At 50.4% G+C, this 24,988-nt stretch overlaps 1 protein-coding gene and 1 long non-coding RNA gene across 4 annotated transcripts in view; one reads left to right on the top strand and one right to left on the bottom strand.

Annotated features, from left to right (window-relative positions):
* The window catches only part of DLGAP4 (DLG associated protein 4), a 345,726-nt gene that overhangs the window by 279,994 nt on the left and 40,744 nt on the right, over positions 1–24,988 (bottom strand). For all 3 annotated transcript variants that reach the window (XM_038369554.2, XM_043496131.1, XM_038369556.2), the window contains exon 2: positions 2,802–2,933. The gene's annotated coding sequence lies outside the window, so the exon portion shown is untranslated. The remainder of the gene's footprint in view (positions 1–2,801; positions 2,934–24,988) is intronic.
* LOC122456540 overlaps positions 6,690–24,988 on the top strand; it is a 28,120-nt gene continuing 9,821 nt past the window's right edge. Inside the window, exon 1 of the long non-coding RNA XR_006275479.1 lies at positions 6,690–6,752. This is a non-coding gene — a long non-coding RNA (uncharacterized LOC122456540). The remainder of the gene's footprint in view (positions 6,753–24,988) is intronic.

The following is a 24,988-nucleotide window of genomic DNA, read 5'->3' as shown; positions in this document are numbered from 1 at the left end:
GGTAGGGACAGACAAGAGTTTAGGAGTTCTCCCAGTCACACTCTGAATTTGGTCTCATCCATTCTGTTGCTGATGGCACAGTTAGACTGCTACTATTCTATTCTACACAGGTTCTTATCCACCCTGAACACCACCCGATCTGAGCGCCTTCAAGCAGTGCATTAAGCAATGGGACTAATATCGATCACAGATGGTTCATTCTTTCACGTCTGCTCCCCATTGGAGGACTGGTTTGGCAGGGTGTTTTGGGGTTTCGGTCCACATCACTCTGGATTTATATCAGAGAACGTGGGTCCAAGAAGCAGGCCTGGACCTCGGAGCAGAAGATGGCAAGATTTGTCATGGTGCTTAGGCCCAGTTCCTTAGTCACAGACACCCAAAACTCCCTGCTTCTTTGGAGCCCATCTCCCTCAGCCACATAAAAGAATCTTTCCGAAGGACCTTCCCACACTTTCAATGTCACAGTTGGCAGGCAAAAAAAGAAAAAGGAACCATCCAATACATTAACACTACACTTGCTATAAAAGACTCACACACACACCCTGTTAATCATTTTAAATGACACTGTGGGACTACAAATAAGTCCTTTTACTGGCATAGGCAGTGGGCAAAAAAAAGTAATTCTGTCCAAGATGCCATAGATTCTCCTGCAGTGATAGCTCAGGAAAATGTGATGAGAGGTTATAACTGCTGAAAAAGCAATTTGCCGTCAAGGATGCAGATCTAAATTGTTCTCCACTTTCTGGGATGAAGTAATTGGGCATCTCACCTGCATACAAGGCAGTGTCTTGTTCAGTGCTGCCAACTCTCATGATTTTATCACAAGTCTTGCCATTTTTACTGCTCATCTTAAAACCCAAGCCCCCGGAGATGAGAATCTCAGCTTTTATTAAAAAGAGTAAGTTTCTAGTCCATGTGTTTGCAGAGAAAAACCCGAAAATGTGATTCACATCCACCCTGAAGGCACAGCAACTATGTAGGCAATCAAAAAACCCACCATACATTATTTTTTTAAAAATGTCATTATTTTTGAGGCAATCATGATTTTTGGAGTCCTGGAATACTTGCGGTTGGCTGGAGCTTGTTTTGCCACATGGCAGGAGGTTAATTTGGAGGCTTTGAGTCTGTTTTGTAGATGTCATTTTTCCTCCCCTTTATTTTCTTCACTAGCCCTTGGAAAAGCAAGACTAATGCATGCTTCTTATCAGGCTCTGTAAGGCCTATTGATCCCATCATGTAGCACTGTGCCTCTGTATGGATCTCATAGGCTCCGAGACATAATACGTTGTTAGTTCCCCAGGCTTTGTTCTATATTATAGGAGCGACCGCATTGATCCTTGGGAAACGAAGGAAAACGCAAGCAACAAGGCAGAGTGGGCTGCAACATTAGAAAGACGGGCTCACGGGGCCTTTTGTAATAACCCTGCTGGAGACTGCTGTGACCAACCATTTCCCACACCCAGACACCATCTCAGTCCCCCAGATACACATCTAAAGCACACATCTCTGTTTGGTCATCTGAGGGTGCAACTCGGCAGGCAGATGGTGGCCCCACAGTGGTTCAAAACCACTCTATACCAGGACTCTCCTCCACATCGCCAGGGGCCTCACCCCATTTAGCAACGTGGGAGGGGCAGAGTGCTCAGGAACCCTAGACCCATTTGCCCAGCAGAGAGCAGTCTGTGCATCTAGAGAAGCCAACACATCCTGCTTCTCCCCTTGGGGAAGAGATGGCCTGGCTGGGATTTCACACAGCTCCTTGGCAGGCCACTGGTATTTGGGGGGGTGGGAGGGGAAGGGAGACAGGCACCTTGGTATCCAACCAATAGTGTGCACAAAGGTGCAGAATTTGAACTCTGGGCCCCTGGCTTCCACGTTGCACGGTGGGAGCAGGAGAGCCAGGTGACCAGCAGAAACGTGGCCATGCTACCACATGCTGAGCACAGACCCCGCTGCTCTGCTCCACCAGGAAATGGATGGCCACCCCTCTCCCTCCTGGCACAGCCACCAGGAACACAGAGCCCTGCACCAGCACAACCGCCTCTTGCTCACCACACCTTCGTGGCGCCACTCTCTAGGCCTCGTCCCCCCACGGCCAGCAAGCCACCTGGTTCATGCAGCCAAGCCGTATACCTTGCTGGGGGCTGTCCTGGTGCAGACAGCCTAGCCACTGCGTGCGGAGCAGAGACAGGACCCAACTTGCAGGATTACTGCAGCCTTCCTGGCTTCACACATCTGATAGCGGATCCCTTCAGATGTAGATCTAGCACACGGACACCCCAATGATGAGCTCATTAGAAGACCCATCTGCTCTCTCCTCTTTGACCCATGCATACTCCTCCTTTCCTGATCCAGACACCCCCACCAACGCAGCAGCTATTTATGTAGGCCCATTGTCTTCAGAGCAGCACTTCAGTTGGCATCTCCTGGCATTTTAACCCAATGCTTTTGCCTGCCGGTTTCCTAGGCAATGCCCTGAGGGTGCTGGTCGGGCTGTGCTCCGGCTCAATCCCTCAAAACTCCTTGCTACGCTAAGGGCAAGAGACAGCAGAAGGATGGCATGTGGGGGTTGCATTTCCAGTCGGGGGGGGGGAAGGGAAAATAACCAGCAATCACTTTAACCCTCTTCCCCGCAGAGAAGCCATCCAGGTGCTGGAAACACCTGGGTCAATGGCACTGTGTGTCTGGTTCGGTTTGGGCTGCTGTGCTGGGGAATCACACTCCCCAGCTGGCCGTGTATGCCATGCCCCCAACTAACAGGAATCGCTCACAGCCTGAGGGACTCTGCAAGGGGTGCCTACCTCACATCGGGGTCCCGCTCTCGTTCACAGCCTGCAGGTTCTGCATGTCCACATGGTCACCGCGTGGGGTCCCCGGGGTGGGCGGCAAGCGAGGTACTGGCTGCCACAACAGGGCCAGCTGCTGTCCTCAAGCTGGGGAGGAGAATGGAAAACAAGAGTCAGAGGGGTCATAAAGCAAACCCAGCATGGGAAGTGTAGCTGCACTGATCACCCCAAGGCCCTCTCTGCCCCCCTCACATTCACAACACCCCCTCCACTCCACACAAGGAAGGGTGGTCTTCACCCCTCTCTCTCACACACACCCTGGACCCACATGTGCAGGGGTCTGTCTCCCCCTCCTCTCACTCCCAGAACTCTCAACATTTCTCAAGGGAGCAAATTTATTCTGTTATAATCTCTGCCCTACATTGGGTCCCCAGCCCCACACTGCATCTCAGGCTGCCCTCACCCGCAGTCCACCCTTCCAACAGGCCTGCACAGGCAGTTGGTGTTACTGAGCAGGCACCTAGTGTGTTTGCTGACATCTGGGGAGGATGAAGGGACACGGGTCTGGTTTACCTATCCTGGGGGGCTGTGAGCTGCCAGTCCAATGGGAAACACTGCCACCTGTGACAGACAACCACTCCTCCAGATACCCCTTGTGGCATGGCTTGGCCTGGCCAGTGCGCTGCCCTCTACTCCCCTAGCTAGCTCTTGTCAGACACCCCTCCCAAGCAGAGTAGTTTAAACGGAGACTCCCCCTGTGAGAGTTTCATTGATTAAGTCTCTTACAGCATATCAATTAGACATTAGCCTCTCAAGTCCAACACTGGTTTCCCAGAGCCCTCCTTCTAGGGGCGGGGAGGAGGAATTTAGGCTAGCTATAACCATCACTCATCTATTCTGGGCTAGCCCCTGTTAACTCTGTCTTTCCCCCTTGCAAGCTGTCTGCCCCACTCTCTCTCCACTTCTGTCTCCCAGGGGGCTTCTCTTTAATCTCCCGGGCAGGGCTGATCTAGCCACCTATTGCTATGGAGCACTGATTTTCCCCACCTGGGGAGGAGAGTCAACTGAGCCACAGGTGGGGCAGGGTCCATCACCCCTTAAAGGGGCCACTCATCTTCTGACACTTCCCTTTGTCTCCCAGCTGGTGCCTGGCCCCATAGCTTTAGTTCTTGCTCTTTGAATCAGAGTGCCTTCTTCACCATCTCCTCCTTTGCCAAAGCAGCAAGAAGTGATGGGAAACAGGAGAGCTTCTCTTCCCAGGATGGCTGGTTGACACAGCAGCTCCTCGGTTCTCCATCGCGAAAGCTAAGGCTCCCCTGGCCCGCACGCCCCTGGTGTTTTATGAAGAGCATTTGCAGCTAGATCCCCACAGTACGGGGAGGCGTTGTAAGCACCCCAGTGCACAGGCACAGCCCGAGACCAAGGCAAGGAGCAACATGCTCAGCCTGAGTCTAGGCTCCCAAACCCCAGCTTCTCTAAGGAGAAACCTCACTGCCCCACTGCAGCAAACCCCACTCTCCTCCCTCACACCCCATCTAGCCAGCTCTCTGTCACCTCCCCCCAGGACTGTGCTTGCCCCCTCATTATTATGCACTGTCTGTAGTGAGGTACAATCCAGAGGCCTCAAGCATGGTAGGAAGCACCGTACAGATGCTCACTGAGAGACAGTCCCTGCCCCAAAGGGCTTACAGGCTAAACAGACTGTCCTACTTCCCCAGATTCCATCCCCTCCATCAGCCCCAGGCCTCCCTCTCCTGGGACCATCACCCTACAGGTCTCCAGCTTGGCCAGGAGCACTAGAAAAAACAAATGGCTCTAGTTCTCTGGACAAATACTAATTCCTCATGAGCAAGGCAAAATACTGGGGCCCCATCCCACTCTGGTTCAGTGGAGTTACTTCCTCTTTGGCCGAAACCGACCCCCTTCCTTATTTGCCTATGAAGTTCCCAGGCCCATAAATGACACTGTATCAATCCTCATGGGAATAAGAGCGAGGAGATTGCTGCCTAGGAGAATAGCGCCCTGGAAGGAGTGGGAGGGGTTCTGAAAGGATCTGAAATATACCCCCACCTCAGAGAGTGCATGGGAGATGGACACACAAAAAACTATCAGCCCCCTTCTGCTTCTGCTGGCCCTCCCAGCTCACACTATGAACACCCGTTCGCTTCTTTCCTATGCATTCAAAGAGCCTCTTATACCACGCCCACATTAGAAAGAGCAAACTACATAGACACATACCTGCCCTGCTGCAATTTAACCTGTGCTCTTTCAAGACCAAATGTTGCAAATGGGGCAGGAGCAACCAACTATAGCTAATCTAGTCCCAGCCTCTCCCAGCAGGCATTGCTGTGGGGATTAGTGCAAGAGCACTGGTTGGGGAAGACTTGTGATCTGAGGTGCAGGAGCACCAGCTCCTGGCACTTGTAAGCTGCCTCTTTTCAGGTACCTATCCTGCTCCTGGAGCCTCTGGTGAATTCACTGGAACGGTAAAGAGACTGGATCCCCATTCAGTGTGTTCTGTGAAGCCTCAGCATCTCACAGTGGAAGGCTCAAAGCCCAGCATGGAGGCGGGATGTCTTTTCTGTGAGAGCATCTCATTGGAAGGAGTGCAGGGTAAGAAGGGCTGATTCTGAGATCGGCTCTTTTATTCCACAAGGGATGCCTAGTTCTGTTCACCACCCCTGCGTCCACGTCACCTAGCATGTCTCCCTGTAGGACAATGCTGCCATTACACGGCTCTTTCCCCACCAAGGGCCCCATCTCTCCCCCCCAAAGTCAGTGACAAGCTTCCACTACCTCCCTTTGGAACAGGACTGCGTCCCTGCCAGCCTCCACCCGGAGCCAACAACAGACACACTCCTCAGCTGTCACTTAGGGGTTGATCCTGCAGGGCACAGGGGGCCCCGATCTCCTGTGAGTCAAGGGCTCTTAGCACCATGCAGGACTGGGCCTTGAGGGGCAGACTGACTCTGGGTTACATACATGTAAATCATAGAAGATTAGGGTTGGAAGAGACCTCAGACCTCACCACCCTCCTAGTGAAATAGTGTTTCCTAATATCCAACCTAGACCCCCCCCGACTGCAACTTGAGACCATTGCTCCTTGTTCTGCGGCCGCATCAGCGCTGTGATGTGGGCAGTCTAGTAAAACTTTATCACCAGGGGAGAGCTCTCCCAGCGATAAAAAATAATCATCCAGAACGAGGGGTGGTAGCTTTATCACCAGGAGTACGGCTCCCCTCGATAAAGCGCTGTCTGTATTGGGGCTTTTCAGTGCCAACATTCTGTCGCTCAGGGGGGTGGTTTTTTCACACCCCTCACCAACTATAGTTTTAGCGCTGAAAGTGGCAGTGTAGACACTGCCTAAATAAGCTCAGTTCCCTCAGTCTCTCCTGGAAAGTCATGTGCCCCAGCCCCCTAATCATTTTTGTTGCCCTCCGCTGGACTCTCTCCAATTTGTCCACATCCCTTCTGTAGTTCCCTATAACTGCACGCAAAACTCCAGATGTGGCCTCACCAGTGCCAAATAGAGAGGAATAATCACTTCCCTCAATCTGCAGGCAATGCTCCTACTAATGCAGCCCAATATGCCATTAGCCTTCTTGGCAACCAGGGCACACTGCTGACTCATATCCAGCTTCTCGTCCACTGTAATCCCCAGGTCCTTTTCTGCAGTGCTGCTGCTTAGCCAGTCGGTCCCCAACCTGTAGTGGTGCATGGGAGTCTTCCATCCTAAGTGCAGGACTCTGCACTTGTCAAACCTCATCCGATTTCTTTTAGCCCAATCCTCCAATTTGTATAGGTCATTCTGGACCCTATCCCTACCCTCCAGCATATCTACTTCTCCCCCCAGTTTAGTATCATTTGTGAACTTACTAAGGGTGCAATCCATCCCATCATCCAGATCATTAATGAAGATGTTGAACAAAACCAGCCCTAGGACCGACTCCTGGGGCACTCCGCTTGGTACCGGCTGCCAACTAGACATCTAGTTTTTGATCACTACCCTTGCAAGTGTAATGCTGACAGACCCCAGTCGTCAGCAGGTGGGATCAAAGCTGGGACCTTTGGAGATTAGTACAGGAACCTCTTAAGTTGTCTTGGTGCCACTAGATGGGACCAAACACCATACCCAGAAGATGTGTGGGTTACAGAGGCATGGTAGCCTCTAGCAGCCTGGCATGGTACTGCAGGCATGCCCCACTTTCATCTTCCCCTATTGGGGCAGCAGTAGGTCCACTTTAGCAGCCCAGAGCCAGGAGCAGCCAACACATACTAACAAAATAGCACATCCCTTGTTTAATAAGATTTCAGGACAGAAAGCACAATAAACAGCTCACAAGGGCCTCACCTCAGGACCCGGCTTCACAACTTAAAGTCCACAAAGTGAGCCTCTAGTTAGGCTGGTCTGGAGCCTGAGATGAAACAACCATTACCCACTGCCACCTAGAGAGCTTCTACTCCCACTTTTCTTTTGCTCAGCTGCCTGTAGCTGTTTACATAGCCCAGCTGTAGGGTGGGTGACACCACCTTGATTACATCCCAGGCTGGCCCAGTTGCCTTTAAAGGTGTAGTATGCTCCTTTGCAACAGGTGTAAACCACTGAAATCATTTGGGTTACCCCAGTGTAACTGAGATCAAAATCTGGGCTTAGGCCTGGCCCGCTGCCATGGAAGCCAATGGAAATTTTTGCCAGCATCCGCAGTGGGAGCAGGGCCAGGCTCTTAGGGTCTGTCTACACTGTACTTAGATATCCACGGCTGGCCCGGGCCAGCTGACTCGGCTTGCAGGGCTCAGGCTAAGGGGCTGTTTAATTGTAGTGTGGCCATTAGGCTCGGTTGCATCCCGAGCTCTGGGACCCTCCCACCTCGCAGGGTCCTACAACCCGGCCTCCAGCCCAAGCCTGGTCGTCTACACCACAGTTAAACAGCCCCTTAGCCTGGGCCCCGCGAGCCCAAGTCATCTGTCCCGGGCCAGCCACAGGTGTCTAACTGCAGTGTAGGCATACGCTTAGTTTCTGTTTTCAGCCTGTAGCTTAGGACTTGGTGCTCCAGAGAAACCCAAGCCTGAGAAACCTCAGAACTGACCCTTCCTCCCCACTGTCCTTCTGACAGCTCTAAATATGGTGTTGCCTCTGGATCTGTCCCAGTGAGAGCTGCAGTGGGCTCAGAGGATATAGGATGACTTTACAGCTTGGACTATGATACAGGCTGCTCCTTTACCAAACACAGGCTGAACCAGATTCCACATCACATGGTCAGGGGAAGTCAGGCTGGAATTTACCCAGCATGGCCCTCACCAGCAAAACACCTGAACTGGGTCCAGGTGTCACGAAAACGTAAGCTGTTTGGCACATGCAGGAGGAAGACAAGAGCCAGTGCTGAATGGTGGGGCCTTCCTGGGGAGGAAATGAGTGATCTTCCGGAACGCTGTGTTATTCAGTGAAGTTGCCAGGCCCAGCGGACTCCTCAGTGCCAATCTTTCTTTCACACTCCAGTGATGAATGGAAGGTCTTGCAGCTTGGGTGAGTAACTGAGGAAAGAGTATTTGTAAAGCAGGAGACAGCTGGATTCAAACAGGGAGACCCACAAAGCAGATGAAAAGGGAATCACTGGTGATGGATGAGCAAGTGGCACCGTCATAAGGTGCCCCCCACCTGGAGTGCTCTCCTGTGGCAGGCTGGGGCACGCCACGTGTGCCAGCCTCAGTATCCCTCCTTCAGAGTCCCCAGAAATAGTCCAGACTTTTGAGTACAAATGGCTTTTCTGGGTTAATTTATTACAAAAGAAAGCCCTGGGCACATAAACCATAACAAAACAAGTGCCACAACTATAGGTCAGACAGTAAATCAAGTAGAGCCCAGGTTCGCCCTGCCCCACTCTCTGGTACGACTCCAGTACCCCTTGCCCTGCCCTGCCTCTCCGGTATGGCTCTGGCACTCCTCATCCACCCCCCGGTACAACTCTGGCACCCCTGACCCCCCCCGGTATGGCTCCAGTGCCCCTTGCCCCGCCCCACCCCACCTCTCCTCTCCAGTATGGCTCCAGCAGCCCTCGACCCCACCCCACCTCTCTGGTACTGCTCCGGCACCCCTTGACTACCCCCCCGTAAGACTCTGGCACCCTTTGCCCCACCCCACCTCTCCAGTATGGCTCCAGCACCCTCAACCCCATCCCACCCACATCTCTCTGGTATGGATCCAGCACCCCTTGACCCTGCCCCACCTCTCCGGTACAGCTCTGGCACACCTCAACCCCACCCCACCTCTCTGGTATGGATCTGGTACACCTCAACCCCACCCTGCCTCTCCAATATGGCTCTGGCACACCTTGACCCCACCCCACTTCTCTGGAATGACTCTGGCACCCCTCAACCCTGCCCCGCCTGGCCGGTCTGTGGATCTGGTTTGTGCACTGCATATTTCTAAGCCCACACATGGGCATTACACTGGATTATAAACCTGATTTTACAATGGCTGGATCCAGGTCTCACAGCTGTGCTAACGTGTCTGCACTGAACTGCACAGACCTTTTGACTCAGGTCTGCAGCTTGATCTGCATCCACACTGCAAAATGACAGGGCTTGGACCAAAGTCACAGTGGGACTTGGGCTCTGACCCCACCCCCACTCCCGAGTGCTTGCTGACCAGAGTTGAACTGATTTGTGCATGGACAGAAGGGGAGCTTGGGCTCAAACCTGAATCAGATCCCAGGCTTAGGGTTCGTCAAAAGAAACCTCCATACCAATCCCCCTCTCCTCCCCTCCCCTTCAGCAGCGAATTTCAGAGCCCAGGTCAACTGACTTGGGCTTGCACTACAGGGCTAGAAATAGCCGTGTAGGGTAGTCCCTTCCCCCTGGGCTGGGTTTCAGACCCTGGGCTCCAGCCCAAGTGGGAATGTCTACACTGCTATTTTTAGCTCCACAGTGTGAGCCTGAGTCAACTGATCCAAACTCTGAGGCGTTTTTCCATGAGGTTGTTGTGTTTGATGTATGTATTTATTTATTTTCAGTGTAGGCCGACCAACGGTATGCAGTGTAGACATCCCCACAGTTGGATTGGTCAAAAAATGGGAAAATAATGGAGTGAACAAACATGCCCAGAGACCCTGGTGGAGGCCAGCATGGAGTCAAAGCCTTGAGGCAGTTGTCCTTTGAGAACAAAACCACTATATCCCAATGAATGGCTTTGTGCGGTGACAGCGTGATGTAGCATTATCCCAACAGCTGAGGAATTCAGCATGATGGGTCAGAACACACAGTTGTGGTGTCACAATGCACATGGCTGAGCAGGGTTCTACCCGCATTATGGATAAGGTATGTATTATTATTCATAATAACATGCTGCCATTGTATAGCTCTTGCCATCCAAGGCCCTCAAAGCACTTTGTAAAGGCCAAGTCTGACAAATCCCCTGCAGAGTGGGTAAGTACCATCTCCATTTTACAGCTGGGGAAACTGAGGCACAGATAGGCAACATGACTTATCTATGGTCTCTCAGTGAACCAGCAGAAGAGCCATGAAACAGAACCCAGGATCCTAAATCTCATGTTCCTCTTTAAACCCTAACCCACTGTGTTTCCTCTGGTTGGTGCTCTATAAACTAACCCTCTTTGTCTCAGGACAGGCCCAATGAAGTCAGAACTGCCCCACAACATTGAGGATAGGAACTTGCTGAGAATGAGGGAAGAGGGCTTGATAAAACAAGCCTTGACCTAAGCTTAGGCCAAGGCTTAGTGCGGTCCAATTTCAACCGAAACTCAGTCCCAGATGACCCCCTTTCCTCCTACATTTCTGTCCCCCTGCTTTCATCTGGGACAGGAGACTGATCTTCCTTTCAAACCCCAGTGAGAGGGGCTAGAGAAGGAGAAGAAATCAGTACTTTGACGAGGACACACCATCTCATCACACTGGACAAGTGGAGTCCCAGCCTGCGATGAGAGAATGGCAGTGAGCCACAGGCCTTTCTAAGAAGCTGTCTCTGCTTCACAAGCATGATCCATGTAAGGCTTCCAAGTGATGGTCACGCCTCAAGTCTGCCATAGCCCTATCCCAGGCAGGAGTCTGCAACAGGCCCCCAAACCATGCAGCCTTCGCCGAAACAGCCTCATCTTCCCTGTGTCTCACAAACGGCCATTTCCAGACTGCAGATCTGAATTGGATCAAACACCTAACCCCCCCCCGCCCAAAGCTCCTCTAGCTCAACAGAAGCTAAACTAGGATGGCATTGGGCCTTCAAGGCCCTTTGCATAGGGACGTTACGAGGGTTATTTAGCATTCCCGGAAGAATGGTGTCTGGGTAGGAGGAGCTCTGAAGTGACACAGCTGCTGGTTAGGGTCAAGCTCTGTGCAGCAGGATCCATGGCCCAGAGAACCAGTGCCAGGACTCGGACTCTGAGCTACTGAGCGCAGCAGAAACTGTGTGTGTTGGTGCAGGAGTCAGGATCCGTGCCACAGCACTAATGCCTGGATTTGGACTCCCAGCATCTGAGTACCCCACAATCCACCCACTGGAGCACTTGTGCCAGGATCCTCTCACCGGAACTCCTTACTCAGGCAAATCTCCCATTGATTTCAAGTGACATTTTGCCCATGTAAGGAATCCAGGATCAATTCCCTCCATTTCAGTGCAGTGCGATCCACCCAGCAGGACACGACGTGCCGGGATTCAGCCCGCCAGCCAGCCTCCTAACGCAGTAGCAGCCGCTCCAGGAGAGACCATTTGTGGTTAGTCTGACCAGCTGCTTGCTCCTTGCTGTAGCCGCTGTTTGATTGTGCCTTCCACCAGGCAGCTAGCTGCTGACAAAGCAAGCTGCAGTGCCCAAGTGTGCCCATTGCAGCACTCCATCGATTAACGGCCAGCACTTGCAGTGAGACAGGAAGTAAGGAGGGGGATGGCAACACGGGCAGTGCCAGAGAGGAACACGACAATCAAAGATTTAAAACAACAGTATGGTCAATCAGGGAAAAACACAGTGGGTCGGATCCTGCTTTCATTCATGCTAGCGTAAATCCATAGTGGCCCTACTGAAGTCAATGGAAATGCTCCTGGTTGTGCCAGTGTAACTGAGAACAGAACTTGGCCCCCTAGCTCTCCAGCTGCTACTGGGCTGGAGTGGGTGGCTAGAGCTCGTCCCATGCTGCTAGCCCAGCATCCCCTGCTGCCTACAGGAAGGCTGGACCTTGTGAGGCCCCCGCTGCTGGAGTCTCCTTGGCTTGTGGATCACAACCTGACTGTAGTGGTCACTTTCCCTGGAGCAAGGAGGGACAGATCCCCCAGGCGGTGGGAGGAGTGGGATGCTGAGGAGATGTTGGGAGTCACTGCAGGAGTTGCAATTAGGGCAGGATTTCAGGATCAAGTCAGTGCCTAGATACCCCAGTGATGGGAGCACAAAGATTAGAGCAGATGAATTAGATCAGATGATGCTAGACTGGACTGAGCAGGCAGGCAGTCACGCTAGCCTAGGCTCGATGGGACTAGATTAGAGGAGGACTAGAGTTAGACATGGTTAAACAGCTAAAGCAGGCGAGGGCAAATGGGGGATTTGCCATGATAGGATTTGGCTTGGCAGGATTTTCTCCTAGTCAGGCTGGATCTGCCTGCCCCCTCACTCAGAGCCCTCCCAACAAAACCACTCAGCAATTAAGCCCCAGCATGAGAAGACCTAGGCAAACACACACCTGTCTCTGCTCTACCAAGAATGGCCCCAGCAGGGCAGGGTACAACAAAGATGTGATGAATGGATGGGGGAGAATGGCTTAGAAAGAAAAGAGCATCAACTAAAAACAAAGATCACCAGTAAGAGCCAAAGGTCTCCCTGGGCAGAGGGAATCTGCTCCTCCCTCCCCTCAGGCCAAGACAGAAAGATCCCATCTCTGCCAGGAAATGGTCCCAAGACGCTTCTGCCCTCAGGAAACCAACATGCAAAACCCAGGAGGGAGAGAGGTGCTAAAGCCCCCAAAATGTGGCTGTGGGCTAAGCTGTGATTGCAAAGGGGCATAAGGGAGGTGCCCAAATCCCATCAAAATGCTGTGGGACTTGGGCACCTAATTCCCCCAGGCACCTTTGAACAACCCAGCTTAAAGACCTTCTCCTTAGCACATCAAACCAAGCACTGCGCTCGGGAGCACAGTGAGCCAGGGAGCTGCATCCAGCAATCGAAGGGGGGGATGCATCTTTACTTCCTCAGCCTCCTCTCAATCCCCGCCCGCTCACCTCTTGTGCGTTCCCTTCCCCCAGCAGAGCAGGGAAATCCCAGCCCAGCAGCTATTGTGGAAGCTGTACAAATGAATGTCACAACACCACCAGGTGCATCGCACCCTTAACCCCCCTTGAAGTCAGTGGGAGATGAAAGAGCTCAGCTTCTCAGACTCTGGGGACTATATTATGGTCCCACTGTCTGGGACATGAGTTTTCAGAACATCCCAGTTATTGAGAGATCATGGTCCCTGATCAAATCCAGGCCTTACTGCAAATGCAGGGGAAATTTCCTTTCCACTGACACCTGACGTAACTTTCATCTCCCAATGGCTCAGGGAGAATTCAGGTCTGATGGCTCATATTCCTCGGTGTAATTTTCTTTCTCCAGTGGAAAGATGAAACACACCTGATTGAACTTTTCCCCCAGGGCTTTGGGGACATTACGAACCATGGCAGCAAACCTGGTGGCGATTTTCTGTGTCGCAGACCCTGAGAGGAAAGTACAGCTTCCAGGGAAGATAGAAATGAACAAAGGGCGCGCTCTTCACTGGACTTTTTATTTGCTCTTGATAGATCCCTTGTTGATGGACAAGGACTTACTTTCCCACTGATATTTGGGTCTTAACCAGGCAGAATATATTAGGTTCCCATGAGAAAGTGGGCACAGCAGAATTTCTTTAAGCTAAACCACATTTGCAACAGATTCAGAGTTCTTTAGGGCAGGGATTCACTTTTTGTTCTGTCTGCAGAGCACCTGCCCAGTGGATTCCTGCTCCAGCTGGATTCCAGCTCCTAGATGCTATGCTAATATAGATAGCTGATAGATAGATGTTTCTGCAGAAATAAGTTAATGTATAGATTCTGATGCGTTCTACTAATTGATTTCACCCTTGAACATCAAATAAAATTCTAGCAAATCAACCAACATGCATCTCTCAGTTTGTATGTTACTGGCAGGTGGATCATTAGCATGCTCATCATTACTAAGGTCGATCAGCAAATCTGAATCCTTATTTCACACCCAAGGGGAAAACTACCTTTCATGGCATATGGTACAGCCTTCACCTCCTAACAGTCCAGGAGGCATTCAAGTCCAGCTGTTTGTATGTTCAGAATGCCCAAATTAGACACACAGATAGATCAGGGGGAGAGAGAGAGAGCTGGAAACATGTGGATGAGGAGGAATGCTGCAAAGCAGCTGTTGTGAGAGCACACTGTGGGTTCCTGCCATTATTTGGATGTTTTACCAGACTGTTCCCTCCATCTGCTGAACCTGGCAGTTTATTTTAGTACTTTGTTCAGATCAACACTTCCTCTTGCACATAATGGGAGCACTGGGCTGAAGCAATCACAATCCATCTACTGAGAAACCATGGGGAATGAGGGGGGCGGGCTTCAAACCCAAGGAGACATTGGGGGTTTACAGTTTCCCTGGGGAGCTGAAGGAAACCATTTTAATGGTGAACCCTCCTTTCAAACCCCCACCCCAACTGTTTGAGATTCCAAATCATGAACAGAAAAGGAGGCCAGATCCTCATCTGGTGTAAACCGACACTGATCTCAATGAGCTGTGCTGATTTGCACCTCACCCATTACAAATGGGCATAGTTTAAATCCAAATTGTTTAAAAGCAATTCCCCCTTCACCCACCTAATTCGTCATACTGGGAAAAAATGTTTTTAGGCAAATGTTGCCTTTTTGTGAAATGTCTGAAATACTGGCATTTTTTTTCATCCTTACAACAACTAGTGACCCCCCGCACACCCCTGCAAAGCGTTTTTCATTCTCGGGATGTCAGGGACACACCAAATACACTTCCACGGCAAATTTCTGACAGGGAGGGTACAGCCTCCATCACTAGCCAAAAGGTCTGATGGAGTGAGCAGAGAAGTCTAGGAGACAAAGCAGCCTGAACTCTGTTCCCACAACTTGGGTTTAACAGCAGTTTCTACTTATATGTCTCACATTACTGGGAAACTGAGGCATGGAGAGGCTAAATGACTTGGGTGAAGGACTAGGCAACAGCAGATATAGGATTCTAATCCTGGGACAAATGTCTAGGCCTCCAAAATTTGATGGAACCCCGTCCCACCTGTGTTTGCATGGACACCTGAACCAGGGAGGGAACTTGCATCCTTTCATTTCATCACCGAAAATCACAGACCCAATGAGAGAGAAAGAAGGGGATAAGCTGCAGCTGCTGCTGTTCTTCCCTCAGCTGTTAGAATGAGGCATGTTGGGGGGCCAGGAGGGTTCAGCAAAACAGGAATCACTGGCAGAGGGCAAAGGACAGACCATATGGCTGAGCAGACAGCTGCACATACAGAGAGGTTTCTACCTTCACGCCATCACCGGGAGCTGGGAGGGAGAGTTTGTCACAGTGATGACCCAGACTTATCCCTGTTCCCTGGCATAACACGCTGGAACTTCGTGGCTCATGCACCCCAGAATTTTGGGTCCCCCAATGTTTGGAGGGAACTTGCATCGGGTTGGCAGCAGCTACCAGCACCAGAGGCATGGTAAGCTCCCTGTCGGCCACTCAGCTGCCTGGCAGCAGCTCGGCTAGCTCCTCCACCATGCTGACCATTCAGCCTCCAGCCACAAGTGGGGACAGCTGGGTGGAGAAGGCTCAGCTGCAAGCAGTTGGCACAGTGGAGCTGGCCTTTCCCTCTGCATCAGCTCCAGACTTTCAAAGGAAATAAAAGTCCAGGGTGCAAATGGCCCCTTGCTCCTGGCACTGCTCTTTGAAGCACCTGCTTTGTGCTTTCTGGCCCTTATGCTTCACCTGGACGTTCTGGCAACTTTGGTTCCAATTGTTTCTCAAAGCGTCTCAGTCTCCAAAGGCACAGAGGGCGCACAAGGAAGGCTATCCTGCCTCGGTACCCAGTGCTTCGTGCTTAGCAGATGGCTGCAGCTGGTTAGCATGTGGCTGCACCATCCTGCTGGATTTGCTGTTCAGTTCATGCTGTTCAATGCCTCAACGGGACACCCATGTGTAAACACATTGGAAATCAAGGGAAGCGCTGCTTGGATATTTGCTGAATCTGGCACAATCCTCCACTCGCCTTGCCACTGCTCAAGCTAAAACTGGGACTTTGGGGTTTCCTTTGTAGCTGGGAAATCATTGGTGATTATTATTAATTATCTTATCTTTAAAGGCCTATAGAAACACTAGCTAATCAGCTCCCACCTCACCCCATCTGAGACAGACACCTAAGTATTAGAAGCCCATTGTTACAAATGGGGAAAAAAGACCCAACGGGCCAGTTCCCCCAGGAGTTCCTGACTCCCAGCCTTTTACTCATACTATCAGATCACAACTCCTCCCAGTATCCATCAGCCCTGACCTGGAATCCAGACTGCTTCCTTCTCTAGCCCACAGAGAAACTCCCTTTTATCCTGCACCACAAACCCTATATCCAGGGTTGATTTAAATGGGCCAACCACTCCTTGGTGCCGGGGTGGGGGCTTCCGTGTTTCCGTAACCCTAAACTCGGATGCAGTCAAGCTTTGTGTGAAATGGGTAGAAAGGTTTTTTCCACCCACCGGCTAGATCTAAACTCTCCAAGCTTCTCCCGTTGTCACTCATGCACAGTTTTCATTTAAAAAAATGCAATGAGAGGTTATCTCACTCTCAATTTAATAAAGGAGGGGACATGAAAAGGCCACGAGACAATCTGATTCTGTGGCTTCCCAGCATAATTTCAATCTCTGCTCTCTGTCCTCATTTCCTATTCTCCTTCCCAGGAGGTATTTGAAAACCTTCAATAATAGCCTCTCCTTTCTGAAGAGCCGACAGTGTCCTTTCTTCTCTACATAGAAAGAGAAATGTCCCATTTTCCTTTTGATGTCAAGATAAAATATTACACGCACAGAGCCAGCTCTCTATCCCAGATTTGGTATTTTAGGAAGAAAAATGAAAAGCTATAATATATTCTAAATCAATTCCTCACACAAGTGACCATTTTCCCTTTAAATGGGAATGTTTAAGTCCTCTTCCCCTTTAGTGGGAAATTCCTCCTCACCCTTTCATTCATTGCTTTGGTTTCCTTCCCCATAATTATAGCTCTCCGGGGTTGCATAAGCCTGTGATCTTAGCCCGAGGAAAGCCCGAAGCTGAGTGGTCTCCTCACCTCAAGATTACGGGCTGCCAACCCTTCTGCTTGGCTATAAGGGGTGAAGGGGACTTCAACAGCTGAATCAATGGTTCTGGAACTGATATCCCTGGATCATGCGTGCTCTAGGGAGAGCTGTCTGCTCACATGGTGCCGGTCTTTCCTCCTTATTTCCAATTCCAGCAGCTACATCACTTTAAAAGACACTAAAACAGACTACATCTGAAGATCTGGCACAATATGTTACCAATGTGGAATGTTGACCAATGAGGGGTTAAAGTCAGGAAACATGGGAAGGAGGGAGCTACCCACCACTCTTCTTAAAGCTGGGCTTCCCTTCTCCCTGGACTGGTGCTGCTGAGTATGGACAGCTCCCCTGCCTAGTTGCTCCTACAATCAGCACAGTGGATTGGTTAGTTACCCCACCTTGAGATCCACCCCTGCCTGGTGCTCTGAGAGCTCCCCCTCTCTTTTCAGTCTGTTTTAACCCCTGAGAATAATAAACCACCCACTTGGATGGCTTCCCCAATGGCTTAACTTTTCTTAAACAAAGTAACGATTCCTAAGAAATGACAGAAATCAGAACAGTGACTGTTCTACTGACTTCCAGAAGCTGCTTTCTTTGTCTGAACACCGCTGGCTTTTGGGTCTTCTGCACAGTGATGTGTCCCAGATGATGACATACAGGCAAAAACAAATCAATGGTTGCAACATTTTATCATGTTTATGCTGTTCCCAGATTCTAGACAATAGGAACCAAGCAACTGTCACGGTCGCCAGGTCTGCTCATCCACGAACATGGGACATCCCTCTTTTTGTTAGAGGATTAACACACTACGCAAAGCACACAGCTACCATGACTTTGGAAATGCCTGTAGCCCCAATGCCTAGATGTGATACCTGTCTGTCTCCTTACAGGATTCCTTACCAGCCTGTGATCACTGGAAATAGAAAACCAAACCATGTTAGTTGCTTCCTCTGACTTAGACACAAAGGGAATAGCAGAACTAGGAAAGGGAGGGATGGTTAATTGTCCTCTTAAATTTATGCCTTTGTGCTTTTGGGTTATTGACCTTTATTAATATAGGTCGTCTTCAAGGAAGTAACAAAGCCATTTAGCAACTGTCACAATTCAAGTGGAGGTGGTCAGGATGGAGTGAGTGGTTGAATCTTTCTCCCTTTCCTGGCCACATTAGCAAAGCTGGACATGTAAAAAACCTGGAAAGTGGAAGCTTGTGTCTTTGTCTGCTTTGGTCTCATTAGAAGCCCATTTGTTTCCTGCAATACAGATGTGAATTCAAGGAAGTTTTTCAATTGCAGGCTCAGCAGCAATTTAGCAGTATCCCTGCACAGCTGTGGAGTTCTGACCCAGACTCCACCGCACGTGGCTTGGTCTACAAATAGGAACCATTTTCAACTCACTGAGCTGTTGTGGGGTTTTGGCCATCGGTGACACTGGCACAGATGCCCAGGAGTGGGAGTGAAATTGCTTAATATTGGTTTCTAATTCTGCACCACATGGCCTTGCCATTCTCAGTCCTTTCATCCTCTCCTTAAACCATGAAAGCCTCCTTCTCGCTCATTCCCTTGACTCCATTTGATCTCTCCCTCCTTCCTTCTGCACCCCATTCCAGGCTTTTAAGAAGACAGGGTGGTCTTGTGGTTATCATGGTATAGTATCATAAGGCAGCCATCCAGGAGCACTCTCCAGTGGTAGACCATAGCAAGACAAGTGTGCATGCCTCAGTTTCCCCTTTCTTCTGCCCACTAAAGGAACATAGTCCCTCAGAATCTGATACAAAGCCCTCCTCTGGGCATAATTTATTCATCTATTCAGTACTTCCTCCAAGCCTTGTAATAAGATCATTTTTTCCAGTAACCACAATAAACAAACACACAGCAGGTTTTTCCCATTCCCCTCTCCCGGGACAGCACCAGCAAGTCACCCACGCGAGAGTCAATAGCAGCACTTGGATCCCACTTTCTTTGGCCCTTGCCCCAGGCCTCTCGCCTGAGAGTGACCAGTCTTCCCAAGGCTCTGCACTCAGGTCATCAATCTGAGGGCTCCCTCTTCTGCGATGTTCCACTCCTACAGGCTTCCCTGCCTGTGAGTCCTACCCCTGATCAGGGAACCCCCTTCTTGTTTCTGGGCTCAGCTCCCCCTAGGCAAGCTGGATCTTCCCTTCCTCCTCTGGCCCAACCCCTCTGTTCCTCAGGGGTCTCCAGCTTTGGTCAGTTCTCACTAGCCGCTTTCCTCCAAGCTCCTCCTCTCTTTCCAAACTCAGCTCCTGGTTGCGTCCCGCTCCCCTGGGTTTCAGACAGCTCACACCTGCCCCACTGACTCACCAGGTCTTCCTCTGTCCCCTCGCACACCATAGGTGTTGTGGACCTTGCTGCCTTTTAAAAGGGGCAGTGCCACCATATGACCTATAGGGACTCAGGATTCATTCATTCCTGACTCCGCCGATAGTTTGCTGTTGGACCTTGGGCTGGCTATATAGGTCCAAGGTTTTTAAAAGTGGCTTTAATCTTGAGCATGTCAGATTTGGGATGCCCATTTTGAGAGAGCAAGCAGTCTCAAAGCGGGAACTCAAAATTACAGGCCACTTTTGAAAAAAATCTTACCCACAACTTCCCTGTGCCTCAGTTTCCTCACATTAGCAACGAGGGAACATTTTTTGGTAACAATCCCTTTGTGTAGACAAAGCTGGAAAGGGTGAGATGTAATTCTTAACAGTGTGGAGGGAGAGGGGGAGCCTTTTAATCCAGCCAGGTGATGTCGCTTCCTGTGTGTGTGTGTCAGAGCATACAACTGATGGGGTCATTTTAAAATCAATCTGCTAGAGTAAGAAGTGCTGTACAAAGCAGAGCTCTAGTTTTGGACACCTATCTATCATCTATGCCCCCCCAATCACCCTAGTATCTGAGCACCTCAGAATTTTTACTGTATTGATACGGTGGCAAATTGCCAGCACTACTATGATGGGTCTCACACTTTCTCTTCTGGGGGGAGGGGAAGAGGTTTCAGGGCACCGTTTCTTGCCCCTGAACTGGGGTATTAACTGCCCCACTAGTGTCCTAGAGGAGGGGAGTGGAGAGGGAGGGATCCGGGCCCCAGTCCAGGGGCCCTAGGAATAGCAATAAACCACTTGAACTAGTGGTTCCTCCCCTGGGCTACTTCCCTCTCCTACCCTTCAGCTTGTGGGGCTTCCTGCCCTCCCTCTGCACAAACCAGGTATCCATTTACCAGGTGTCCCTTTATCTTGGTCTTCTTAGCCCACCACAGCACTTCTCCAGACTCTGCTCTGCTCTGCTCCCCTCCAAACTGCTCTCTGCTCCAACACCAATCCACTCTGTTTCAACTCCTCCAAACTGCTCTCTGCTCCAACACCAATCCACTCTGCTTCAACTCCACCTCTTGTCTGATTGAAGCAGGAGGGTTTTATCAGGTGACTGGCTTCAGGTGCTTTAATTAATCTTTAGCAAACGTTCTTCCCACTACCGGGAATAAGGCTCCCTTCTAACACTCTCTGGCTGCCCTCTGGCCATGCTTTATCATATAACTAACAATACCCCTGTAAGGTAGGGCAATGCTACTATCCGCATCATACAGAGGGGGAACTGAGGGGCTAAGTGACTTGCCCCAGTCACACAGGAAATCTGTGGTGGAGCAGAAAATTGATCCTGCGTCTTCCAAGACCTACATTATGCCCTAACCACTGACGCCCCTTCCTCTCCCAACCATCTGTATGATTTAGACTAGCAATTGTGTCTGCTACCTGCCACAAGGCCTAAGCATAACCCATTGCTTTATCTACATAAGAAAGTTGCATCAGTTTAACTTAAATCACTTCAGGTAAACTGGCACTAAACCCTGTGTGGACACGCTTGTTTTTATTTAAAAATAGCTTATTTTGGTTTAGCTTAAATCTATAAGGAATCAACTTAAGCGAACTCAGTGTAGGATGCCAATAAGCTGAAAAGTGTCTACACTGATTTGGGCACTGGTTTGCCTAAACCAGTTTCAAACCCACTTCATCACAAAAGCTTATGCTCAAATAAAATGTGTTAGTCTCTAAGGTGCCACAAGGACTCCTCCTTGTTTTTGCTGATACAGACTAACATGGCTACCATTCTGAAACCAGTTTCTACCCGTGATTCTTGTCAGACCAGTGCAAAGTCTGCATGTAGCCAGGCCTTACACGTCCATCTGTGGTTTCCGGCTGTCACAAGGGTGAGCGTTGAAGGGCGAGTGGGCAAGGTGCGGGGGGGGGGATGAAGCCAGTGACAGTGAGGCCTTTTGTCTCTCGAATACATCTCAAGCTCTCTCTCACCCCGGCTTTCTGATTCACCGCTCGAGTACCGCGCAGTGGGCTAACAGCCTAGGCTGTGCCAGGTGGAGGGGAAGGTGGGTGTGACAGGAGTGACACACTACAGCTTGTAATCATGCTCAGCAAAGAGGAGCGAGTCAGGCAGCCTGCTGGGAACTAGCGAGTGAGTTGTTCCCCACTGCGTTACACTGATTAGGGGAGCCAGAGTTCACATGAAACACCCGCCCACCGATCGCTGACAGGCCCCATAGCTGGCCAGGCTCAGCAGAGAAGCTGAGCGGTGAATGAAATATCCTCTCGGCAGCAGGGGTGCTCTCCCCAAGTCAGGGCTGAGGCTCCCGTGCGGGATGGAGCGGGGGAAGCTTGCCCTGGTGGCACCCCCGTTCCAGCCTGCAGGGTGTGACTCTGAAATCTTTCTGTGACTCGATGGGCCACAGGAGCTCTTAGAATCGTAGAATCATAGAATCATAGAATGCACAAAGCCTTGGAAACAAGCAGGGAGAACTGGAGGTCCTGGTGATGTCAAGGAATTATGACGTGATTGGAATAACAGAGACTTGGTGGGATAACTCACATGACTGGAGTACAGTCATGGATGGTTATAAACTGTTCAGGAAGGACAGGCAGGGCAGAAAAGGTGGGGGAGTAGCACTGTATGTAAGGGAGCAGTATGACTGCTCAGAGCTCCGGTACGAAACTGTGGAAAAACCTGAGTGTCTCTGGATTAAGTTTAGAAGTGTGTGCAACAAGAGTGATGTCATGGTGGGAGTCTGCTATAGACCACCGGACCAGGGGGATGAGGTGGATGAGGCTTTCTTCCGGCAACTCACGGAAGCTACTAGATCGCATGCCCTGATTCTCATGGGTGACTTTAATTTTCCTGATATCTGCTGGGAGAGCAATACAGCGGTGCATAGACAATCCAGGAAGTTTTTGGAAAGCGTAGGGGACAATTTCCTGGTGCAAGTGCTAGGGGAGCCAACTAGGGGGAGCGCTTTTCTCGACCTGCTGCTCACAAACCGGGTAGAATTAGTGGGGGAAGCAAAAGTGGATGGGAATCTGGGAGGCAGTGACCATGAGTTGGTTGAGTTCAGGATCCTGACGCAGGGAAGAAAGGTAAGCAGCAGGATACGGACCCTGGACTTCAGGAAAGCAGACTTTGACTCCCTCAGGGAACAGATGGCCAGGATCCCCTGGGGGACTAACATGAAAGGGAAGGGAGTCCAGGAGAGCTGGCTGTATTTCAAGGAATCCCTGTTGAGGTTACAGGGACAAACCATCCCGATGAGTCGAAAGAATAGTAAATATGGCAGGCGACCAGCTTGGCTTAATGGTGAAATCCTAGCGGATCTTAAACATAAAAAAGAAGCTTACAAGAAGTGGAAGGTTGGACATATGACCAGGGAAGAGTATAAAAATATTGCTCGGGCATGTAGGAAAGATATCAGGAGGGCCAAATCGCACCTGGAGCTGCAGCTAGCAAGAGATGTCAAGAGTAACAAGAAGGGTTTCTTCAGGTATGTTGGCAACAAGAAGAAAGCCAAGGAAAGTGTGGGCCCCTTACTGAAGGAGGGAGGCAAGCTAGTGACAGAGGATGTGGAAAAAGCTAATGTACTCAATGCTTTTTTTGCCTCTGTTTTCACTAACAAGGTCAGCTCCCAGACTGCTGTGCTGGGCAACACAAAATGGGGAAGAGATGGCCAGCCCTCTGTAGAGATAGAGGTGGTTAGGGACTATTTAGAAAAGCTGGACGTGCACAAGTCCATGGGGCCGGACGAATTGCATCCGAGAGTGCTGAAGGAATTGGCGGCTGTGATTGCAGAGCCCTTGGCCATTATCTTTGAAAACTCGTGGCGAACGGGGGAAGTCCCGGATGACTGGAAAAAGGCTAATGTAGTGCCCATCTTTAAAAAAGGGAAGAAGGAGGATCCTGGGAACTACAGGCCAGTCAGCCTCACCTCAGTCCCTGGAAAAATCATGGAGCAGGTCCTCAAAGAATCAATCCTGAAGCACTTAGAGGAGAGGAAAGTGATCAGGAACAGTCAGCATGGATTCACCAAGGGAAGGTCATGCCTGACTAATCTAATCGCCTTTTATGATGAGATTACTGGTTCTGTGGATGAAGGGAAAGCAGTGGATGTATTGTTTCTTGACTTTAGCAAAGCTTTTGACACGGTCTCCCACAGCATTCTTGTCAGCAAGTTAAGGAAGTATGGGCTGGATGAATGCACTATAAGGTGGGTAGAAAGCTGGCTAGATTGTCGGGCTCAACGGGTAGTGATCAATGGCTCCATGTCTAGTTGGCAGCCGGTGTCAAGTGGAGTGCCCCAGGGGTCGGTCCTGGGGCCCGTTTTGTTCAATATCTTCATAAATGATCTGGAGGATGGTGTGGATTGCACTCTCAGCAAATTTGCGGATGATACTAAACTGGGAGGAGTGGTAGATACGCTGGAGGGGAGGGATAGGATACAGAAGGACCTAGACAAATTGGAGGATTGGGCCAAAAGAAATCTAATGAGGTTCAATAAGGATAAGTGCAGGACCCTGCACTTATGATGGAAGAATCCAATGCACCGCTACAGACTAGGGACCGAATGGCTCGGCAGCAGTTCTGCGGAAAAGGACCTAGGGGTGACAGTGGACGAGAAGCTGGATATGAGTCAGCAGTGTGCCCTTGTTGCCAAGAAGGCCAATGGCATTTTGGGATGTATAAGTAGGGGCATAGCGAGCAGATCGAGGGACGTGATCGTTCCCCTCTATTCGACACTGGTGAGGCCTCATCTGGAGTACTGTGTCCAGTTTTGGGCCCCACACTACAGGAAGGATGTGGATAAATTGGAAAGAGTACAACGAAGGGCAACGAAAATGATTAGGGGTCTAGAGCACATGACTTATGAGGAGAGGCTGAGGGAGCTGGGATTGTTTAGTCTGCAGAAGAGAAGAATGAGGGGGGATTTGATAGCTGCTTTCAACTACCTGAAAGGGGGTTTCAAAGAGGATGGCTCTAGACTGTTCTCAATGGTAGCAGATGACAGAACGAGGAGTAATGGTCTCAAGTTGCAATGGGGGAGGTTTAGATTGGATATTAGGAAAAACTTTTCACTAAGAGGGTGGTGAAACACTGGAATGCGTTACCTAGGGAGGTGGTAGAATCTCCTTCCTTAGAGGTTTTTAAGGTCAGGCTTGACAAAGCCCTGGCTGGGATGATTTAACTGGGACTTGGTCCTGCTTTGAGCAGGGGGTTGGACTAGATGACCTTCTGGGGTCCCTTCCAACCCTGATATTCTATGATTCTATGATTCTATGAAACCACCAGACTCATTCCACATAAGCCACTCACAGCAATACAATCTCTAGTCACTACCAGTCGAGGCTGGCTTTGAACTAACAGTGACAGTCTTTGGGAGTCCATTTTTAGCCCCTGGGCCATCCATCCCCTCAAGACTCAAGTCCTTATAAATCCAGAGCTTCCACTGACTTCAGTAGAGCCAAGATTTCCTCCTAGGTCTCCTGCCTCTCCTGTTCCCTTCCCAGGCCCTCCTGCTGCTGCTCCTCCAT

Source organism: Dermochelys coriacea, chromosome 13 (assembly GCF_009764565.3).
Source record: "Dermochelys coriacea isolate rDerCor1 chromosome 13, rDerCor1.pri.v4, whole genome shotgun sequence".
Taxonomy (NCBI): Eukaryota; Metazoa; Chordata; order Testudines; family Dermochelyidae; genus Dermochelys; species Dermochelys coriacea.
Note: the sequence above shows the minus strand (reverse complement) of the source record. Positions and strands in the feature narration are given on the sequence as shown.